Below are 24,338 nucleotides of genomic sequence, written 5' to 3'. Positions count from 1 at the left end.
CGGGCCCGTTGTCTGGCGCAGGTGTTTCTAATAAGGGCTCCTTCAGGCTTGCTTCATCCAGGAGGATGTTTACAAGAAGGTCTGATGAGAAATTGTCTCCAAATGCTGTCTTGTAAGCAAGACGTTAAGAAGGGGTTGGGGGTTAGTGCCTTAGGCTGTAAGCAAGCAGGGCTCCTGGAATGGGGCCTGGCCAGTGCTCCCTCCACCCCCAGTTCTCTTGGCCAGGACTGGCAGGCTGGGGCCTGGGCAGGCCTGGGCCTACTGCCAAGGGTGGTGAGCGCCATGGGGGTTGGTTTCAATAAACAAAAGCAATAATGTTGGAAGAACCTCCACAATAAACAGAGAGACTGGGACATCCCAATTTTGCTACCCAAGCCCTAAGGCCTTTTCTCTGACTCTGTGATCTTTCTTTGGCCCCTCTTCCACAGGTTGGGGGGCAGGCAATCACAGGTTTTATTATCACCATAGTGAACAATCCACACATCATTAAGGAGCATCTTCCTGGAGAAGCCCAGAGAAGGAAGGGAAGGGTCTTGTATCCAAGCCTTCACACACAGAATCTTCCAGTGTGATTAAACCTCTGGGGAAAAGGTAGGGGATGCACAGCAGAGTTGGCAAACTTTTTCTGTAAGGGCCAGATAGTAAATATTTTCACCTTTGAGCTTCATACAGTTCCTGCTGCAACTATTCATGTCTGCCATTGTTTTGTGAAGGCAGCCATACACAACATGAAAATGAGATGGGGCGTGGCCAGATTTGATCTGCTGGCACTAGTTTGCTAACCCCTGATGTATAGGATCAAATGAGTGCCAGAAAGGGGAAGTGACCAGTTGAGATTACCCACCCTATGGGTGAGTGAGCAGGATAATCACCCAGGCTCCTGACCCCTCTACCCAGTAGCCTGCACAGAACTTGTGTGACCCAACTCGGTGTAGCTGTCCAGGATGGCTCCCTAGAGACCTGAACCTGGCACTAGGGAATTGTACCCCATGGAAGAGGTCAGTATGTTCAAAGTTAGAGAGGAATATGTCAAGTTGGACATATAAATAATAGGAGGAAGGAATGTAGCTGGTTAACCCAGTGTTGCTGGGTAAAATCTCCTGGTGCCTTCTGTGAGTCATGGAGACAGGACATAAAGGACAGTATCAAGTGTCCAGGTTTAGGGGCTGCTGCATGCAGGAGCCTGGAGATGATCCCTCTATGAATACCATCCCTGTGGTTGCTAGCTGTGTGTGTCACAGGTCTGTAGGGTGAGGCTGTGTTAGAGAATAAAGTGCAGTTGAACTCGTGTGAGGTATGGTTCAGGTGTGGGGAGGTTGAAGGGGATAGAGCGAGGCTGGATTGGGAATATTTTGTGGTGGGTTAGTATGTATACAGGATTTGAAGGCTCAGTGTAGCCAGGGGTTCACTGTGGCTAGGGGGAAATCAATGAACAGTGGGTGGATTGGGGCTGCCATCAGAGTGCCCTTTCTGTGGAGGAGCAGTGAAGTTTGGCAGAGGGTATATAGCTTGCAGTCAGGCTGGGATCAGTATGACTTTGGGCTAAGGGTAAGAACATGGATGGGGTTTGAGGGTCCATGTATGCTCAAGACAGGATCACTCTGAGGTTAAATTTGGTGGATCATTCTTCATTGGGACTGATTGTGAGGTGAAGTTCTGGGGTTAAGGGTGTGGCCCTGTTTGGGGGTTAGAGTGACTGATTATGGGGTAGCTGGGATTAAGACCATTATTTGGTTGAGGTTCATTACTGGGACTGAGGTCACTGGGTGGCTAAAGTTCATAAGGTCAGTGAGTGCTCAGGTTGAGGTGTCCATGCCAGCGGTCCTAATTGGGTGGTGGGCATTCATGTAGGGCTTGAGATAGGAGTGACAGACAATGTTTGGGATTGGGAGTCAGCGTGTGGTTGGAAAGAATGGTGGCCAGCATTCTTTGTGCTTGATTGATTGGCATCTTGTTGCATTTAGACGGTTAGCATGTGTCCTGTTTGGAACTGGGGGCTGGTGTGTATTAAGGGCTGGGTGTCTCCAAGTGTGATTGACTTCAATGGTAATATGTGCCCGGACTACATATTCCAGTGTGATTATAGGTCAGTGTGGGTCACTGTGTGGCCAAAGATGGAACTAAAGCATCAGTGTGTTGTTGGCACTGGAGGATCAGTATGATTTGGGGTCACCCATGGTTGAGGACTGAAGATATAGTTTAGTGTGTGGGTCTTTGTAAAGTTGTGTCATTAGACTGAAGGGTCAAGGTACAGCCGGGTTTGAGGGTCAGTGTGTGTTTAGGGATCAGTAGGTCGTATCATTCATATTGACCTTCAGTTGGAGGCGGTAGGGCTTGGATGAAGTTGGGGATGGGGAAGAACAAGTGGTCTCCTGAGGAAGACTCCCAGAGGAAGGAAGCCTCATAAGCAGAGACTCCAAGGCTGAACTGGGATCGGCTCATGACTCGGGCCCTGGGTTCCACGTGTGGTGGGGTTTGGAGGTCAGCAGGCCAGCATATGACTACGAGGGTAAGAAAAGATCATAGGAGTTGGTGGAAAGACTGTGTATGGGGAGTTATTTAGGGTGGAGAGTTCTGGATGTCGGCTTCTCAAACTGGCCTTCTTGGAGAATGCTGAGGCCAGGGGAGGTTTAGGGATCAAATTTACTTGAATATTTGAACAAAACACTGTAGCAGATGTTAACATTGCCCGGCCCACCCCCACTCCATAGTCAATGTACCTTGAATGCCCATAGTACTTTGCTCAGGCACCTGCAGCTCTGCCTGGGGATGCTGTCAGACTGTGGGTGCAGGTTCCATCTTCACCAGGCAATCCCCAGAAATGCCTGGAGCTACTGCTCCCTAGTGATAGCCCAGCACTAATGACAGGACAGGTAGGAACCGATGGCTAACCACTCCAGCTACAGGCTCTCAGCAGGGCTGAGCCCCTTCCCTAAAGTAAGCAGCCCCTCGTTCACTAATATAGCCCATGTGGGCTTCCTTCCCTTCCCTAGTTCACATCCCCACCCCCATAGGGTGCTTCCTGGGATCATGGACCAAAACAAAGGACCTGCCTCCATATCCTTGTCTCAGGTTTGCTTCTGGGGAATCTGACCTAAGAGAAACATTTTTATAATAAAGCTAACAAAGATATATTATGGGAGCATGAATTTTACATGGCTTTCCCAGATAAAGCAAAACACCATGATGGAGAGTGCGTGTCTCTGGCCCCAGGATTCTCCTCCCTTACTTTGCCCAGAGGGGCTCTGAGGTGTGAACCAGGGTGGAAACCAGAGGGCAAATGTGCCTGGAGGTGAGCCTCCCAGGCAAACAAGCTGGACCATGAATCTAGGGTGGGATGGGGGAGCAAACAGGAGCTACTGAGCACAGCTGTGCACTTTGGGAGCTCAGCATGTGGCTGGGCAAGTGTGCATTGGGATTTGGGGTCTTCAAGCTCTTCTTCCATCGTGGGGCCCATGAGGGATTGAGGTGGCTTGGCTTAGGGCTAGGTCTCATTGGGGTGGCTCCTGTCCTGATGAATTTGTGGGAGATAATATGCCGTTGCTGTGGGGTGGCCAGAGTGACCCAGCATCCGTCCTTACATGGTGAGTGAGACAACTGAAGCACACTAAGGGTTGGCACATAACTGAAGTCAGGAGTCAACAACCAGGATTTACCTGACAGGAGGGCTATGTAATTGCTTTGAGGGTACAGTGAGTCATTGGATTTGGGGTTGATATTTGAAAGAGTTAGGATAATCCAAGGGTGCTATGGGCACGGCTGCCCATCCAGTGGATCTTTAAAAATGCCCTGCTCTGGTAGACGCATCCCTGACCCAGAAGGCATGGTAAATGGAGTATAGGCTGGACTTCAGCCCTCACTCATCCTCTTGTCTGGGTGCCTTTGGGCAATGACCAACCTATACAGCTCCATGTAGAGGCCCTGGAGGTGGTTGGGGTCTCGGATCAAGGGCTTCAGGAATAGCTGCATCCTCCAGCCTCCTCCCCAGCCGTCTCCTCCAGCTGTCCTGTTCTTCCAAGAGGAGGCTGGGCAGGTTTCTGCAGTGTGAGCCCCTGCACCCTGTGAGGCTTGGGAGTTGGCTTCCTGGAGCGAGGGTCAGGGTCAGGGTTCGAGTCCTGGCCACGTCGTATATGTGTCAGAATGAGCAATGCCTTTTTAGGTCACATATACTTTGGACTTCAACACTGCTTTATGTAGGCCGTAAAATTAATAGGTGGGAACGAGATTTATGGGCCCCACTGGGCTGTTCTTTGCTTGTTAGGTTAAACACACTGATTTCCTGGTACAAAAGTGCTTGTTAAAATAATCTCCCCCAGCATGTTCAGAGGGGACATATCTGTCTTGTTTGGAGGGTGGAGAAGAGGCCGTGGCACCCCATCCCCACCTCCGAGGCTGGCCCACCTGTCGTGGCCTCCCCCAGCCCCAGCTGTGCGTATGATGGAATGAAGGATGAGGTTTCTGGGTGGGGGGTGATCTAGGGAAGGAATGTGCCTCTGTGCAGATAACGCCAGAGCCAGACATGCACTCCCATCACCCTCCACCCTGAAGAGCCAGTAGCCTTTGTTCCTGCAATATCTTGAGAAGAAAGGCTAGAAGCATGGGGGGGCGGGGAGAGTTGGAGGGAGGCCTGGGGTTGTTGGAGCAGAGCGAGAGGTTGCCCTCACTGCTGCTTCTGAAGACTGAAGACTTGAAAGTCAGAAATGGAAGCAGAGAGGAGAGGTGGGTCCTGCTGCCTGAGCAACCTCGGGTGGCACTGTGTTTGCAGGCCAATGGGTCCCAACTCTACATGTCTGCCCACAACCCTCATCTATCACAGTGTCCTGAGGCATGCACCCTCTCTGAGTGACTCAGCCACTCCTGGGATGGAGATTGTGTAGCCATCTCCTGCCCTGATGGGGGTACTCTGAGGATGTGACTGGTGGGGTCACAGGTAGAGTGGGTTATGCAGAGCTTGTAGGGGACTTCTGGAACCAGGTGGTTAACAGAGCTGCTGGGCAGAGCTAGGTGGTGGGTCTGGGTAGAGCTTAATTCAGTCAATGGCAAAAGAGTGACAGGATGCATGTACAGGGCAGGAGGAAAAGCCCATGCTGAGCCGACTCCAGATTAGTGCTTGGCCCTTAGCATGTCCATGAGACAGATGCCTGCTGGCTGGCGGCATGCTGACCGGGGTGCTCTGAATCCTCTACTGCCCTGTTCAGCCCTCTGAAGACCACACTTCCCAGTCTTCTAACATTCCCCAAGGCCTGATTCCATGGATGGGGAGGTGCACACTGAATTCCCCTCACTGCCCACAAGTCCTCATGCTTTCTCGGGCTCAGCCTCCTGCAGCCTGCTGTTGTTCAGCCTCAGAAACTCACTTGGATGGCCCTCTTCTGGGCTCCTGGTGCCCTTTGTGTTTGATATTCGTGGTCATGGCACTACCCACGCCATGCCTGATTCTTGTTCCTTTTAATCCTTATGATGTTGCCGTGATACCCAATTATGAACAAAACTGAGACATCCATTAATGTCCAAGGCTGCTCAGTTGTGAGCGGAGCAGCCAGACCTGAGTTAGGTCTGAGGACCTGGTCAGTGGCCGGCCCTATACCTGCTCCCTCTAAGGACCTCCCTGCCCCATCCCAGGGCTTTTGAGCTATCAATGGGGCAGCAGGAGCAGACATGCTGTCCAGTCTCTAGTGCCCAGTATGGTGGGGCACCCATGGTGGGAGCTTGCGGATTGAGATGTGACAGCTGTGCACTGCTCTGAATCCAGAGTTAGGCTTCTACGTTAAGAATCTTGGTGCCCATATCTCCAGATCTGTGGCCTTGAACAAGTCACTAAACCCTTTTCATGTGTAAAACAAGGCTAATAATAATACTTACCTCATGCAGTTGCTGTGAAGGTTCAATGAGATGCTCTTTATAAAACATTTATGACAATGCCTGGCACCTAGTAAGAGCTCAGTAACTACTAACCTAGGGTCCTAACCTACTTTGGTCACCTTCTTGTTCTGAAATACTGCCACCTGCTGGTGGGTTCCAGGTGCAACCACCATAAACCATCAGTGCCCAGAGCCACGGAGCACCCCAACTGGCACACACCTTGATTCCTCCGTTTGGACCACCCTCCTCCCCTCCACAATAAACCACGCTCCTCCTCTCCTTCCAGACTCTGCACAACAGCACCTCCTTCTGGGAGCTTTCTTGATTATCAAGCCGGCATGCCAGGGAGCACAGAGCCAAATCTAGCTTCTCCCTTCTGTTCTCCCATTCCCTATTTGTTGGGTTACATGGATTTTAGAGACAGGCAGATGTGGATTTGAACTCGGATGCCAACATTTAGTAGCTGTGTGAAATGGAGCAAATTACTGAACCTCTCTGAGCTTCACAATTGAAGAAATTCTCCCAATAAACAGTCATTACTATCATTATTCATCTTCCGTCCTCTTGTCTCGGTCAGCTCCTTCTGTTCCCCCCATGGCTCCCAACAGGGCACTGCTTGCCTTCTAGTCCCCGACTGTCCATGTCTTCATGGCGGGTTCTGAAGAATTTTCCCTGCTCGTAGTAATCACAGGGGAAAAGAAGCAACATGCACAGAGGGATGGGGGTTATGTAAAGGTTAAAACCTATTGTGATGGGGGCACAAAAGGACCCAGGTCCCCACTCTTGGTTCTGTTCTTGCTTCCCACGTGTTTCGTCTAAGCCCTGCTTGGAGGGGGCCCAGCCTTCCTCGTCTCTTCTGACCACACCCCATGTTCTCCCAAAGCAGCAAGCTGGAGGAGCTTGGCTTCCTCCAAAGCCTCCTGGAGGGGATCTCGTGAGGATCAATCTGTAAACGTGGGGGTTGGACCACAAAGATCTCCAAGGCCTTTTCTAGCTTGGGCGTGCTTTGCATCTGAGTCAACCATTTTTTGATTTAATGACTTCCAAATGTCTGCTTAGGAGAACTTGATTTTGCACCCGTGGTTGACACTGAGCACCATGCCACGTTGACCCAAGCACACCTGCAGGGCCCTGACGATGGACTCGGTGCCCTGCTCTTGCTGGAAGATCAGTACTTCATTCGAACCCAGTCCAGAGAGGTCCGAGACTGGGGAGACAGTGCAGGTTCAGACTCTGGTGGGAGAGGCATGCCTGGGCAACAAGGTAGACTTCTTAGTCTTGTCATCACTCACCTCTGAGATGAGTGCTGCACCCACTATGATGGGAGGGCCCCATGCAGACCACTGCGACCTAAAATATACTCCCCGGGCCTGAGATCTATTAGTTCCCTTCTTTTGCGTTCTCCTCTATGGGTTCATCTCAAACCCAGCCTCGGATGGGAAGGGCAGCACATTTTGTGCCATTCCCTGGGGGCTGGGTGAGTTTCTCATGCCCTCGCAGGCAGCCTGAGAACTCACAAGAGGCAGAAGGCTTTGGGGAAGGGCTCCAAGGGGGCCAAGGCTGGGGAGCAGACATTCAGACAGCCTGTACCGCGGTGCAGAGCCTGCCCACAGGCCTGGTGGATTAGAAGGGGTATTTGGTGAGTCCATAACCAGCCCGCAGCGGCGGGGAGCTTTGCTCAGACTTTGTAGACCATCCAATGGCCTCTTTCAAAACAGGATTTTGATGAGTTAAGTGTAAATGAATCAGAAACACATGGGTTGGATTTCCCTCCAAATGCAATGGGGTTTGAATACAGCTCAGGGAGGGAAGGGGGGTTCTGGGGAGGAGAGACGTGGCTTAATCAAACAGGTCTTTTCTCCTGTTAATGTTTGCCACCACTGCCTCAAGGCTCCTTGTCTCCTATCATTTCACCCATCCCACCTCCAGTGGGGGAGACCTGGGTCCTTGCTTCCTGGGCTCAGCTGAGGACCCTGGGCCAGCCCTGCCGGCGTCAGACTCAGGGGGAGCTGGCCTCACCCGGCCTCCCTCCGGCTGCTGTCCAGGACGCCTGGCAGAAGCAGCTGGAAGGCTTTTCTCTGGAGACAGCGCTTCACTGCTCATCCTAGACTTCTGAAGTGGGGTGACACAGAAGGAGAGTGAGCCAGAGAGAGTGCAGGGTGCCACACTTGGACTTACAGAGCGTAGACCTCAGTCTTAGAATGTCAAGTCTCATGAGGAGGCAACCTTTTAGACAAGACTAAGTCCTCATCAATGTAAATCACACGTGTTATTCTACTTTCTTATACACATCACACTCTTGCTGGCGAACACATTTTAAAAGTAGAGAGAAGCAAAATAACAAAATAAAAGCTGTCTGTAACCGCCACCCGAGGATGACTTGTTAATATTCTGGTTCAGCTGCTTCCAGGCCTATATGTGCTTTTTAAGAAATAGAGGTTTACTGTCACGCAGGATAGAGATACTAAGGTGTATCAGTTAGAACTCTGAGTCTAGAGGAGACTACCTGGGCTCCAATCTCAGCTCTATCACTTACTGCCTCTTACATCAAGTTTCTCGAGCTTGAGAACCCACAACTGATAACAACAACAACACAACAATAACAATATGGTATTTGCCAGAATTGAATGGAATAACATTCATAAAGTCCTGAGATAAGTGTCCAATGCATAGGAGCCGTTCCATAGTTGTTAGCTCGTAGTGTTTCCATTTTGTATCCTACCTTCTTACCTATATGCCATCTGCTTCTTTCGTGATTAACATTCTCCATCACGTGATTGAATGGCTGCATTCTTTCAATGGTTATTCATCCAACCACTTCCTTTAAGTGTATGTTACAAATAATATGGTGATGGACATTTTTCTGCATCCTAAGGGGGTTTAAGCTGGAGTCTGAGTTTTTTCATTTAAGTTTCCTTTTGCATAAGTGATTTTGCATGAGAGAGAATTAACCTGGAGAGTATTTATGTTTGTGAATTTGCAGGGATACAGGGGATTTCTATTCCTAGAGTTTTGCCTTTTATACCATGTCTAATAAGTGGAATATAGTATGTGGTGTTTTGTGTCTGGCTTTTTTCATTTTGCAAATGCTTTTGAAATTCATTCATATTTTGCCTGTGTCACTCTTGCATTCTTTTTTATAGCTGTGTACTATTCCATTATATGGATATAACAATTTTCTTATCCATTTACTAGTTGACAGACCTTTGGATTATTTCCAATTTGGGCCAATTATTTTTTTAAAGCTTTTATTTATTCATGAGAGACACACACAGAGAGAGAGTGAGAGAGAGACAGAGACACAGGCAGAAGGAGAAGCAGGCTCCATGCAGGGAGCCCAACGTGGGACTCGATTCCTAGTCTCCAGGATCACACCCTGGGATGAAGGCAGGTGCTAAACCACTGAGCCACTTGGGCTACCCAATTTGGGCCAGTTATGATTAAAGCTCCTAAAAGTTTACCGATCAGTCACTGGTGGACATATGTTTTCATTTTCTTGGGTAAATTCCTAGGAATCCAGAATCACTGAATCATGTTTAGATATTAACTGTATTTTTAATTTTATAAGAAGCTGCCACATTGTTTTCCTAGAGCCTGGGCTATTTTGCATCTCCAGAAGCAATGTTTGAGAGTTCTGATCAATAACATTCTTCTGCGACACTTGGTAATGTTAGTTATTTTTTTAAAGATTTATTTATTTATTTATTTATTTATTTATTTTAGAGAGAGAGTGTGTATGTGCATGTGGGTGGGGCAGAGGAGGAGGGAGCGGGAGAGAGAATCTGAAGTAGATTGTGAACCACACTCCACTGAGTGTGGAGCCTGATGCAGGGCTCAATCTCACCACCCTGAGTTCATGACCTTAGCAAAAACCAAGAGGTAGATGTTTAACCAACTGAGCCACCTAGGTACCCCAGTAATGTTAATTTTTAAAATTTTTGCCATTCAATAGGGGTGTAGTGATATCGCATTTTGGTTTTAACTTACATTTTCCTAATGATTAATGATACTGAGCCTGTTCTCATGTGCTTATTTGCCACCCATATATTTTCTCTGGCTCGGTGTTTAGATTATTTTCAAACACATTTTTAGATTAGGTTGTCTTCCTATTAAGTTATAAAAATTCTTTACAATTTTTGGATAAAAATTCTTTAATATATATATGCTGTAAATATTTTCTCCACACCTGCATTCTTTTTTCTTAGAGTCTTTTGAAGAGCTGAATTTTTTAATTTGATGAAGGCCAATATTTATCATTCTTTTCTTTTGTGGATTGTGTTTAAACTCATAGTTTAACAATTTTGTCCAATCCAATCACAAAGATTTTCTCCAGAGCTTTTCCCTAGAAGTTTTATAGTTCTAGAACTTACATTTAGAGCTATGATGTGTTGGAGTTAATTTTCATATGAAGTGAGATAGGGATTGAAGTTAGGTTTCGTTTTTTTTTTTTTTTTTTTTTTTTTTTGCATGTGGATGCCCAAGCATCTCAGCACCATTTGTTGAAATGTTATCTTTTTTCTAATGAATTATTTTTGATCCTTTGTCAAAAATCAATCAAATTCATGAGAGTCTATTTTGGATTTTATTATGTTCTATTAATCTATTTGTCTTTTTACCAATACTACCATTTTGATAATTATAGTTTTATATTAAGTCTTGAAATCAGATAGTATGAGTCTTTCAACTTTCTTTTCCAAAATTATTTTGGTTATTTAAGTTTTCCTTTGCTTTTTCATATATAGCTTAGGGGTACTTTGCCTATTTCTATCAAAAATCTCACTGGAATTTTTATTGAAATCTCACTGAAACCCTAAACCAATACAGGGAATATTTTTGAATTTTGGCAGTTTGACTAATATGTTTAGATTTTATTTGTTTCTTTTTAATATTTGTTTTTCCTCTGAGTTTCTTGGATCTGTGTTTGTTGTCCTTCAGTAATTTTGGAAAAGTTATCAGCCGCTATATCTTCAAATGTTTGTTTTTCCAAGTTTTCTCTCTTCTTTTGGGACTCCAATTTGATATTGTCCTACAGCTTTTGGGTCTTCTGGATTTTTAATACTTAAGTTTGGAAAATGTCTATTAAGCTGTCTTTAAGTTCAGTGATTCTTTTCTCTTCTGCATTTAGTCTATGGATAAACCCGCCAAAGGAATGCTTCTCTAGCTCGGATATCACATCCCTCATCTGTAGTGTTTCTATTTGACTTTCCTATAGTTTTAACCTCAGTGTTGAAGTCCCGTTAGCATGTTGTCCACTTCTCCCATTAGGTCCTTTAAAATATTAATCACAATTATTTTAAGGTTCCTATTTGATCACTTTAATATCTGGGTAATCTCTGGGTCTAGTTCTGTTGACTACCTTATCTCTTGACAAATTTTTTTAATTACTTTTTTGTGTTTCTTGTAAACTTTTGTTGAATGTTGTACATGGTGTGTAGAAAAATAGCAGAGACTGAGATAAATAGTACTTTTGCCCAGAGGTGGGCATGATTCTTTTTCTGTGAGACCATTAATCTGTGTAGAGAGGTGTGTGGTCATTGAGTAGCTCAAGTTGATGTTTGAACTGAGTTTGAGTATCGTTTTTGCTATAGTTACTTTATCATGTCTTGCAAATTCCTCTAACAGTGGGCTGATACTATTTGGGCTAGATTTGACCTGATTTGATCTGATTTTCTACCTGATTGGTAGGCATTTTGTTTTGTTACTATATTTCTCATGTTTTTGTATCATGATTAATCTATGATTATGAAATCAACTAGATATAAAAATATCTTTATATTCTCTGTAAAAGTTTATGTATCATGGAAATCCTCAATTCCATGAACATTTAAGTGATAAAACAGTCATTGTACCATATTTTGAGATAGTTCAACCTTTTCAATTTGTTCCTTAATTATTGGTCTTTTAAGGCATTGTATTTCTTGAATTTCTTATGGCAATTTGTATTTTCCAAGAAATTGTTTATTTTATTGAGTTCTTTTATTGACTGGATTTATGACCCTTGGTATGGCATGAGAAAGGAGGCCCTAGGTAGAGTCTCTGGGAGCACCAATATTAAAGAGCAGAGGAGGAAGAAGTATTACAAAAGAGTGTAGGAAGGTGAATCCTGAGAAATGTGGAAAACTAGGAGTCTGTAAGAGTCTGAAACCAAAGGAAGAGAGATTTTTTTCAAGATTGAAAGTAATCAAAGTTGGTTCATATTTCTTTGCCACATTAGGTAACTGAGAAAACTAGAAATTTATCCAGAATTTTGAAGAAAAAAAATGAGATTCAAGAATTCTATATATAAGGTAAGTTGTCATTTGTGTATTAAGACAACAGAAAACATTTTTATTTACATACATATTCAGGAAAAATACCACACACCCATCTTCTATGGAAAAAAAACTTACTTAAGAATGTAATCCAATTAAGAAATAGATAAAATGAGAAAGTTCACAAATGAGGGAGTCACGTTATAAAAGAAACTGGGGACTATTGAAGCAATATGGACACAGAACTAAATTTAAACTATTGCAATTACTGTTGTGAAGTGGACTACTTTCTCAGTTACATTAAAATATATATATAAATGGGACACCTGGGTGGCTCAGCAGTTGAGCGTCTGCCTTCAGCTCAGGCTCAGGGCATAATCCTGGAGTTCCGAGATCAAGTCCCACATCAGGCTCCTGCAGGGCCCTGCTTCTCCCTCTGCCTATGTCTCTGCCTCTCTCTCTGTGTCTCTCATGAATAAATAAATAAATAAATAAATCTTTAAATATATATTTATATATATATATAACTGATAATGATAAAACTAAACTAAAAATGTCAAATTATTTTGGCAAAAATTGAGAGGAGGAATTTAGAAGTATAATGTAAACATATACCAGTTCTTCATCTTTCATAGGGATATCTTAATAATACTCTTTTTAAAGCTATATTTTCCTGAGGTATAATTTACAATAAAATGCACACGTTTTAAGTGTATGCGCCAATGACTTTTGACAAATGTGTACAACCTCATAACCACCACTACAGTGAAGATAATTGACCTAGAAGTTTCACTTGTGCCCTTACCTCTGTCCTTTATCTCTGCCCCTGACCTCAGGAAACTATTAATTTGTTTTCTATTTCTCTAGATAGTATTTCTAGAGTTTAATATAAACAGAATCATGTAATATGTACTCTTCTGTACCTGGCTTCTTTTCTAGTATAATATAATAAGCCTTGAAATCAAGTATTGTTAAGTCCTTCAATTTTGGTTTTCTTTGAAAATCATTTTGGCTATCCTAGTTCCTTTGCTTTTCCATATAAATTTTAGAATTAACTTGTCAATTTCTATTTAAAAGCCTACTGGAATTTTGATTGAGCTTGCAGCTAAATCTATAGATTGATTTGGGCAGAATATACATCTGAATGATCCTGAGCCTTCTGATACGTGAATGTGATCTTTCCCTTCATTTACTTAAGTTAAAATTTTTCTCTCAGCAGTGTTTTATATAGTTTAATTTTATCTCTAAATGATCCATATCTTTGATTCTATTGTAAGTAGTATTTTTAAAGGTTTAATTGCAAGTTGAGGGAAGTTCCCTTCTATTTTAGTTTACTGAGAGCCTTTATCATGAATAGGTGTTGGATTTTGTCAAATGCTTTTTCTACATCTAGTGATATGATCATGTGATTTTTCTTTTTCAGCCTATTGATATGATGGATTATGTTAATTGATTTTTGAATGTTGAACCAGCCTTGCATACTTGGGATAAATTCCACTTGATCATGGTGTATAATTCTTTTTGTACATTATTGGATTCAAGTTGCTAATATTTTGTTGAAGATTTTTGCATCTATGTTCATGATATTTACCTGTAGTTTTCTTTCTTTTAATGTCTTTGTTCAGTTTGGGTATTAGGGAAATGCTAGCCTCAAAACATTACTTCTGAATTATTTCCCCTGCTTCTATCCTCTGTAAGAGATTATAGAGAATGGGTATCTGTAGACATTTGGTAGAAGTAAACAGTGACCCCATTTGGGCCTGGTGCTTTCTGTTTTGGAAGATTATTAAATATCAGTTCAATTTCATTAGTAGATACAGGCCTATTCAGATTGTTTATTTCTTCTTGTGTGAATTTTGGCAATTTGTACCTTTTTTTTTTTTTTTTTTTTTTGAAACCTAGATGAAACGGAATTGGTCCGTTTCATCTAGGTTTCAAATTTGGGGGCATATAGTCATTTGCACCATGTCTTTATTATCCTTTTAATATCTATGGGATCTATAGTGATATCCTTTCTTTCATTTATGGTATCAGAAATTTGTGTCCTCTCCTTCTTTATTAGATAGCTTGGAGAGAGGCTTATTAATTTTATTGATCTTTTCAAAGAACAGCTTTTCGTTATCTTGACTTTCTCTATTAATTTCCTGTTTTAAATTTTGTTGACTTCTGCTCCAATTCTTGATATTTCTTTTACTTATGTTTATTTTTTATTTAATTTGCTTGTCTTTTTTCAGTTTCTTAAAACAGAAACTTAGGTTATTGATTTTAGATCTTTCTTCTTTCCTAATGTATATAAATATCCCTCTAAGCACAGATTTCACCATATCTCACAAATTTTGATAAAAGCTGTATTTTCATTTTCATTTACTTCAAAATATTTTAGATTTTACTTGAAATTTCTTCTTTGACTTATGTGTTATTTAGAAGTGTGTTGTTTAATTGCCATGTGCTTTGGTATTTTCCAGTTATCTGTTACCGGTTTCCAGTTAAATTCCATTGTGGTCTGAAAGCAGACACTGTATGATTTATATTATTTTAAATTTGTTGAGGTGTGTTTTGTGGCCCAGAATGTGGTCAGTCTTGGGTGGTCAGTCTTTCATGTAAGCCTGAGAAGAATACGTATTCTGTTATTGTTTGATGAAGGAGGGTATAGGTTTTTCTTAGATTTTAAAAAATCTTTGATTCCTGGTTTGTGGAGAACTTTTAATCATGAATGGGAGTTGCATTATGTCAAGTGTTTGTCCTTATAGATTGAATGTTATTTATTATTTTTTACCTTTACTTTTATTGTCTTTCTTTATTTTTTAATAAGGTGGGGGTCCACCATTCCTAAAGGTACTGCAATATCAGGTTGATGCACAGGTTGGACAGAGCAAGTTCCTATTCCATCTCCCTGCTCCAAAAATCTATTTAATATATCGTCCCTGGATAGATAATATATCAGACATTAAACTGATAAGAACAGATGCTGCACTTGATCTTAGCCAAAAGGCTGAGAAATGATCACCTTTATTTTTAATATGATGAAATGTATTGATAGGATTTTTTAATGTTAAACCAACTTTGCATTCCTGGAAAATGCTTCATTCAGTCATGATTTATGTATGTATTACTAGACTCAATTTGCTAGTATTTTGTTAAGGATATTTTTTTAAGGATTTTTTTTAATGTTCATGAAGGATATTGGTCTGTTGTTTTTTCATCTTCCAAATGTTTTTATATAGTTCAGCATTATAATAATACTGACTTCTTCCCCTATTTTAAGAAAGAGTTTATGTCAGATAAGTTTTTTTAATAGAAATAAATATAATTCATGAGTGAAGTCATCTGAGTTTGCAGTTTTATCTGTGGTACTATTTCTAATCACAAATTCAAATTTTGGAATTTTATTTATTGTGTATATAAATTTATTCATTTGCTGCAAATTATCATAAAATTACTGTCATAAACTAATTCCTAATATTATTTTATTACCTTTTAGTGTATATAGGATCTAAATGAACTCCCTGTCTTTTATTCCTAATATTGGTCATTTGTGTCTTCCTTTATTCTTGATAAATTTAGTTAGAGATTTCTAATTAAACAACATTCTTTTTAAAGAACCAACTTTTGTTTTCATTGATTTTCTTTTGTGTGTTTGTTTCCTATAACGTTTTTTGTTGCTCTTACCTTTATTTTTTTTCTAATAACTTTAGGCTTTTTTCTCTCTCTCTCTTTTTGGTAACTTCTTAGATGGGCTAATTATGTTATTAATTTGGGGCTTTTCTTTTATTCTAGCATAAACAGTTAGTGGTATGAATTTACCTCTAAGTACTGCTGTAATTATATCCCACAACTTCAATAAACCCTTTTTTTAATGGGTGAATAATATTTCACGACAAGAGATATATACTACATTGCATAGCAAGTTTATACTAAATATGTTATATTAACAATATTCTAATTATCCATTCATCCATTAAAGGACTTTTTAGATTGCTTCCATATCTTGGCTATTGTGAATAATGCTGCAATGAACATGGGTGTGCAAATATTCAGATAAATACTGAAATATGGGATTGCTGGATCATATGGTAGTTTTGGTTTTAATTTTTTGAGGAATCATCATACCATTTCCTACAATGGCTGTATATATTTATATTACTACCAATGGTGTATAAGGATTTCCCTTTCTTCACATACTCACTAATATTTGTTATTTATTTTTTTTATAATAACCATGCTGACCTGTATGAGGTAACATCTTATTGTGGTTTTGATTTGTATTCCCCTGATGATTAGTGACATTGAGCACCTTTTCACATACCTGTTGGCCATTTGTATGTCCACCATCTTTTTATTTATTTTCTATTTGTCCCAGTTATTCATTTTTTCTCCTTTGAATTTTTTTTATTCTATTTTGCCTCCACTATTATTAGCTTCTTTATTTTTAGAGATTAGAGAGTGCTATCAGGTTTTTTTTTTAAAGATTATTTATTTATTTATTCATGAGAGACACAGAAACACACACAGAGAGGCAGAGACACAGGCAGAGGGAGAAGCAGGCTCCATGCAGGGAGCCCGACGGGGGGACTCGATCCTGGGACCCCAGGACCACACCCTGGGCCCAAGGCAGTGCTAAACTGCTCAGCCACCTGGGCTGCCCTATCATGTTTTTTATATGTCTCTCGGTCTACCTTCAAATGGCATTGTACTGCCTTATGGAATACATTTAAGATATAGGTTTTCTTTAAATTTAAATTATTGAACATATTCATAATAGCTATTAAGAGAGTAAATAGTTAAATATTAAGTAATAATTACTTCACCTAAACCATCTGGGTATCTTTCTATTGAATGATATTTCCACCTGATTATTGGTGACCCGTTTCTGCTCCTAGTCATCTCGAGAAATTTTAGATTAGAGGTTGGACATTGTAAGTAATACATTCTTAAAACTCAGGATGTTGTTGTCTTTTTAAAAAAGCATTGGCCTTTGTTGTGGTGGGCAGCAAAGTTACCAATGATTTAGTTTGATCCTTTTAAGGACTTTTTAAAAGCGTTTTTCTGGTGGGCTTTTAATTTTTTTAAGGATTTTATTTATTTATTCCTGAGAGACACAGAGAAAGAGGCAGAGACATAGGTAGAGGGAGAATGGGGTTCCCCACAGGAAGCCCGATGTGGGACTCAATCCCAGGACCCCAGGATCATGACTGAGCCAAAGGCAGACACTCAACCACTGAGCCACCTATGTGCCCCCTTTCTGGTGGGCTTTTAATCTATGATTTAGTCCTTCTGTTAATGTGTGATTCTTCTTTGGCTCTCTACTGAATGTACTACATGTTCAATAAGGACTCTTCCAGCCCTGGTTGAGATCTTAGAATTATTCAACTTCTAATTCACTGTTTATTCTTTTCCACTCTCATGGAGCTTTATTCTACACACAGCCATTTTAGTATTCATCAAAGACTCCTAAAATGATTCTTATGCATATTTCTCAAACTCTTTTTCTGAATAGTTTACCCTACCTGGGAATTCTTCCTCTCAATAGGTTAGCTGCCTCAGCATCCTTGAACTCCAGTTCCTGTTTCCTCAACTCAGTGAGACTGCCATACACAGCTTGGGATTCTCTCTGTGTTCTGTGGTCCAGAAGGTGCCTCCAGGCAGAAAGCCAATTCAATCCCTCATTTGTTTGTTTGTTTGTTTGTTCTTCCTGAGCTACCTATTTTCTAATATCTGGAAGTGCTTATTTCATGCATTTTTCTAATTTCTAGTTATTTAGGGTGGAAAAGTAAGCCCCATCCCTATTAATCCATTATCACTGGAAGTAGGAGGGTAAGTGCTCTTTTACTCCTTGACTTGGGTAATTATAGACATACAGACTTAAATAAGTTGCATAAATTAGCTTTACTGATTTTCCTGATGTTTACTGCAAATATTACCAAAATACAGACGTTTCAACCTAGGAAATAACCACTCTTAACATTTTGTGTTAACGTGTCTTTGCAACTATTATCTATCCTTAGTGACATTCATAAGTATGGGTTCATAACTTTAACTTTGTAGTGGATGATGAAGCCTTGGTAACTGGATAAATAAATAAAAATGAATAGTATAAATCTTGGAATAGAGTTATCCAAGATAATAATGTTATCACTATTTATAAATAATATGGTTACCTATTTAGAAGGCCCAAGAAGATAAACTAAAATGACTGGAAATAGTAATATTTTTCAAAATGAAAAAATTTAATGCCAATATTAACTACAATTGATTCTTGAATAACATGACGTTTAGGGGCACCAACCCCCTTGTAGTAGAAAATCCACATATAACTTTTGACTTCCCCAAAACTTAACTACTAATAGCCTACTATTGACTGGAAGCCTTAGTGATAACATAATCAGTCAACTAACACATATTCTGTATTTATAGGTATTATATACTGTATTCTTACAATAAAATAAGCTAGAGAAAAGAAAAAGTTATTGAGAAAATCATAAGGAAAAGAAAAATACACTTATAGTACTATATACAAAAAGTCCAGACTAGTGCAGTTCAAACCTGTGTTGTTCAAGGATCAACTGCAATTAGGAAGTATAATGGAAAAAGATATTTATTTTAATAACAATGAATATATGCAATGTCACATAAACATGGAATTAGATTTATGGAAATATGTGGAAAAATTTGTATGAAGAAAATTAAAAGGCTCACTTGAATTCTTTAAATCACTAGTAAGAATATTATGTTCTTATTTAGGAATATTAAATACTAAATATTGTCTATTTCTCACATATTTAACTATAAATTATTTGTAATCTTCATCAAAATCCATATAGGATTTTTTAAACTAGGCAGAATGTTTCTAAAAATCATTGAAAGAATAAGGTTTGATAAGATCCAGGGAATTTTTGAAAAAAAAGAGAGTAATGAAATGGGAGTATTCTTACCAGATATTAAAATTTATAATAAAGCTACAATAATCACAATCGTATGGAACTAGTGCAGGAATAGACAAAACAGTTCAGTGAAACAAAAAGACAAAGCCCAGAACAAGTCCAAAAATATTCAAGAATGTATTGCAAAATAAGAGTGGCATTTTAAGTCAGTGGGGAATGGATGAATTTCTTCAATAAATACATTTGCATTTTCTATCTAATATATTTTGGGGCAGGGGATATATCAGGAGTTAAAACATAATTTGTGTCAGAATAAACCCAGGTAGGTCAAAGGCTTAAATTTAAAATATGAAGCTTATTCAAAGGGTGGGAAACAGATACTCATATATTTTTGGTGCACAGTAATTTGCATAACCCTTTGGAGGACAATTTGGCAATATCTTATATCAATATTTTAATAACAAAGAGATGACCATATACTTTGGCCCCACAATTCCTTTTCTATTAATTCATCTGGTATTTTATGTAGATATACTGGCCCATGTGCACAAATAAATATCCTTGGACAAGAATATTAATGGCAGTATTATTTATGATCGTGTAACAAAATATTAGAAGAGAACTTTTCTTGGTTCAGGACACCAAAGTGAATGTGCCACAGACCCTTTCTTTCTGTAGATTGATGAACGAATTTGGCCAAGAATCTGTTCAATGATTCTTGAACTCCTCAGCCACATCAAGGATGAAAACAAGGTCTGAGACTACAAGACTGGGGGTTGGAGGAGAGGATTCTTTAGAGAGCTGTTGCCTTTCTGGGTCTTCACCTCAACTTTGGGGGACCAGTAGGGAAGATTGCTATGAAGACTAGGAAGGAGAATTTCAAGGAACTTCTTGGGGAGCTTCAAAAGACTTTTCCAGGAGTGGGAGAAAAAGGAGACTGGTGCCTGCCCCAGGTATGGGGGTGCTAAAATGGCCTGGGGTCAGGGGCTGACTCTTCTGAGAAACCCAGAAATCAGAGAAGGTCTGTCTTGCAGCTTTAGTCAAAACCCTGCAGTTGCACCTGGGTTGGGATCAGAGAGTGTTAGGACAAGGGATAAATGAGTGTTTCTGAAGTCAGATATGTACTGAAGACCAGCATAGGGTGTCCCTGGGCCTGATTCAATAGGGCTGCCCCATAGGCCAAGGAGAACTTGGTAGAACAAAGCTGGTAATGCCAAGAAAGGAGTCTAAAACAACAATTAGTAACAGGTCAGGAGAACTGCAGGAAAGAGCAACTTTCTAGAGCACTTCCAACAATCACACATAGTTCCTTAAGAGAAGGAAGCAGCGGGACCATCAGCTAGGGACAGAGAACTCAGAATCACCCAAACAATGATAACCATCCCCTCATTCCTTTACCTTTACTCACCCTTTCCCCCATCTTGACTCTTGTGGGAAGTGAAATCTCAACTAGCAGGGGAATCATGTAAGGAAGAGAGGCAGACAAAGGTCCCTTTCCTATGGCAATCTTCTTACCAGTAGCTAACAAGACACTAAGTCAAGTTCAGGGGTTTGATCTGTTACATGTAAATAAAGATTATAATTTCTGAACTGAGGCTGTATTTTTGACTGAAAATGAAAACCCACGAGAACAGCTAGTGTTTTTGAACAAAGGCAAGAGGTGTTATTCTAAAGAAATACTTTTGGATTTGGGATTATCATGGTTAATGGGAGAAAAAGTTTTATTTTGAGTATATCATTAGGTATGCTTGTTCAACATACCAATTACAGCAGTAAAATACTGGGAAAGAAAAGACTAGGTAAATACACTGATGTGTTCATATAGTAAAATATTATGCTAGTGCTAAAATAATCAGGAAGATCTTTATGCACAGATAAGGAATGATCTCCAAATAATGTGTTCAGTAGGGATAGAGGTAAGGAATAGCCGAATTTATGTAGTATGCTACTGTAAATGGGGATAAAAGGGTGGGGGTAATGTAAACCATACACATGGTTTACACTTAAGTATCTCTAGGTTCCTAAGAAACTGGTCACAATTTGCCTGAAAAAGGCAAGTTAGAGACTGGGGAATAGGTAGGAAGGGACATCTACCTTCTCTTATGTGCATTTGTTACTGAAATAAATTGTATAGTTATTAAAGTACTAGGGAAAAACAGGTTACTATTCATTTATCAAAATAAGATTTAAGTTGTTTCATAATTTAATCTTACCATAGAATTACCATTAAACAGAAACCATACAGAAAAAGAGAATTGAAAGGAGTTTAAATCTTTACACTCTTGAATAAATACCAATGGGCCATAGTGACAGTGTGTGTGTGTGTGTGTGTGTGTGTGTGTGTGTGTGTGAGAGAGAGAGAGAGAGAGAGAGAGAGAAGTACATTTTTAATGAGCTACAAAACATTAAAAAAAAATTCTCTCCCCATCTCTGCCATTCTCCATGTCCTCCACATGTACAACAGCTTGTAGCTACAAAATTTGGTATTTATTCCACTCTTCAATTCCCAATCAAAATTCATTCAGAAACCAAGAATGTATGGTTCAACTTCCTCACTCCTCTTCTGTGGCTATACATTTTGTATATGCAAAATACATATGTACCCTTGATCCTTCTGATTCTTCAGCTTTTTGTACCAAGTATTTTAAAATATGACAGAAAATCAGGGATCTAAGTAAATAGGTACAGAATATTCTTTGGCCTGGAGGAGGGTAGGGAAGCTATGAAATATTTATACATTATCGTTCTGACATTTATATAATGTTGGGTGGGGCACACCTTTCTAACAGAAAACTGAATATAAAGGAAAAATGATTTATTTAACTATATTAAAAACAACTTTTGGAGAAAATCTGGTACAAGGACTTTTTCTGCTATGTATCAAGACATTTCAAAAATATAATTATTAAAATGTGCTGTTGGTGGAGGCATTAACAAGGATACCAGTGGAACAGAACAGAGAATGCAGAAACAGGCTCATTCATATACAGAAATTTGGTATGACAGAAAATGAAATGATGGGCTAGTGGCAAAAGGATGAACTATTTGCTAAGTGGTCCTGGGATAGCAGGTTATCCATATGGAAAAGAATTTAGATCCTTACCTCACACCATATACAAAATAAATTCCAGGTAGATTAAAGAACTAACTATAAAAAGCGAAAGTTTTTAACTTTTAGAAGAAAATATAGGAGCCTATCTTTATGATCTTCATATAAGGAAAGTCACATTTCACACACACACACACACACACACACACACACAGCCCAAACCCGAAAAAAAAAAGAATGTCAGCCTACATAAAATTTTAAGATAGTTCTCAACAAAACACCAGACAAATTCCTAGGCCAACCATAGACTATGAAACAATTTATAATTTATAACGTGTATAAGTATAAAGGATTGCCACAGTTAGTTTAGAAAAATAAACAGAAGGATGGGCAAAGTATACACAGGTTTCAGGAAGAGGGAACGCCAGTGGTCAATAAAAGTGGTGAAAAGACAGCCCAACTGACTCATACCAGGAAAATACAAAAGTAAAACAGTGAGATTTTTTTTTCCACAGCACTGACAATTAAAAGTTTGGTACTACAATGAGTTGGAGTGGAGAAACAATACTCAGGAGAGAGTAAAATGCTACCGCTGCTTACAAGAGCTGTTTGGCACCATCTGGAGAATCTGAAATTGTGCATACCAGTGACCCAGACAATCCTCATCTCACTATGTTCCTGGAGAGACTCTTATACATGTAATATTCATTTAAATATTCTTATAATGAAAATTCAGAAAAACAAAAACTCTAAGTGCCCAACAACAGGAAAATGGATAAATTGTCAGGTATTTATAAAATAGAATACTATGCCTCCATTAAAATAAATGAATTATAGCTGTATATTTCAATATGAATATATTTCCAAATATAATATTGAGCAAAAGCCAATTATCGAACACCTATACTATGATTTGATTAACGTAAAGTTTCAAAATATAATGTGCCAAACAAGAGTATATATACATAATTTATGGACACACACATAGTATTACTATCAAAACATGCATTATCCCTCCAAAACTGGGAAAATGATTAGATTGGGAGAGAGAGAGAGGAAGTATAATGCAATTATGGAGAGAAACACAAAGTAGATCAGATGTAATGAAATGTTTTCTTGCTTTTTAAAAAATCTAAGGCTAATTTACAAATTGATATTTCATAAGGTTATGTGAAAAAATATATGGATATTATATTTCTACATGTTGTAATGTAAACTTTGAAAAATATTTGGAAAAAATATATGACAAAGAGGGTTAATATAGTTTTTATATATGGAATACTTGACATTCAACAACAAAATTACAGAATCACCCCTCTTAAAGTCCAAATCTGGATAAACTACATAGGTAGGCAGTCTCAAAAGAAAGATACAACTTCCAATTGCATCCAACCTCCTTACTAATCAAAGAAGCTCATATTGAAATGTGACACTTCTTTTTTCTTTTTCTTTTCAGATTGTAAAGGTGAAAAGGAATGATAAAATCAGCACTGGAGAAAATGGAAACAGATACGCTCCAATGAAATGATCAGCATTAAAATCCCCTGTAACTATTGGTAGGAAAATAGTGCATATATCAAAGATGTTATAAGAACATGTATCATTCAACTCACCAATTCTATTTCCAGGAATTTATTCTAGATGCAGCGGGGGCATCTAGACTATTCAGACTAGTCTATTCAGACTATTCTAACTAGGATTTATTGCAAGACAATTTAGAATATCAAAAACTGGAGACAACTTAAATGTCCTAAAATTAGAAGCTGGCGTGAATAGATTATGATACAAAGATATAAATCAATATAAAATTATGACATATATATTTATTTTCCTGAAAATGCTTTCATGCTATAGAAAGCCTAGAATTCACATTACAAATAGTGTTCATTTTTATAATACTTATATATTCATATGATTTTATATACATACACACATATGTGCACACATGCATATATATTTCCACAGAAAACAGTCTAAAAAGAAAATATAAGTAGAGACAGTTGTGTTATTTCAGATGGGTGATTTTTAAAAGTTTTTTCAACATATGTACTATGCTTATATATTACTCGTGTATGAAAAGGAAACAAAACTAGCACAAGGCTGGAATGTGCTCTTCCTCTAAATCTTGAGGGTCAATATTGGAGAGGAAAAGAAAATTATCATTATTTAAAGATATTACTATCAGCTTAAGAAACCAAGGAGAATCAATTAGAAAAGTATTAGAAATAGAGTGAACAAAGGCTTATTAAAAAACAGATATACAGATTTCATTAGCTTCCATAAATAACCAACTAG

At 39.4% G+C, this 24,338-nt stretch overlaps 1 long non-coding RNA gene and 1 other non-coding gene across 2 annotated transcripts; one reads left to right on the top strand and one right to left on the bottom strand.

The window, feature by feature from the left end:
- Nucleotides 1-805: 805 nt before the first annotated feature.
- Nucleotides 806-22,824, top strand: LOC144324629 (uncharacterized). Its single transcript, XR_013390062.1, has 3 exons — nucleotides 806-998; nucleotides 12,077-12,149; nucleotides 22,559-22,824. It is a non-coding gene; the product is annotated as an uncharacterized LOC144324629 (long non-coding RNA).
- On the bottom strand, nucleotides 14,927-15,117 carry LOC144281442 (U2 spliceosomal RNA). Its single transcript, XR_013349975.1, has one exon. It is a non-coding gene; the product is annotated as a U2 spliceosomal RNA (small nuclear RNA).
- Nucleotides 22,825-24,338: the final 1,514 nt, after the last annotated feature.

Source organism: Canis aureus, chromosome 12, assembly GCF_053574225.1.
Source record: "Canis aureus isolate CA01 chromosome 12, VMU_Caureus_v.1.0, whole genome shotgun sequence".
Lineage (NCBI taxonomy): Eukaryota > Metazoa > Chordata > Mammalia > Carnivora > Canidae > Canis > Canis aureus.
This window is presented reverse-complemented; position numbering and strand designations above follow the sequence as displayed.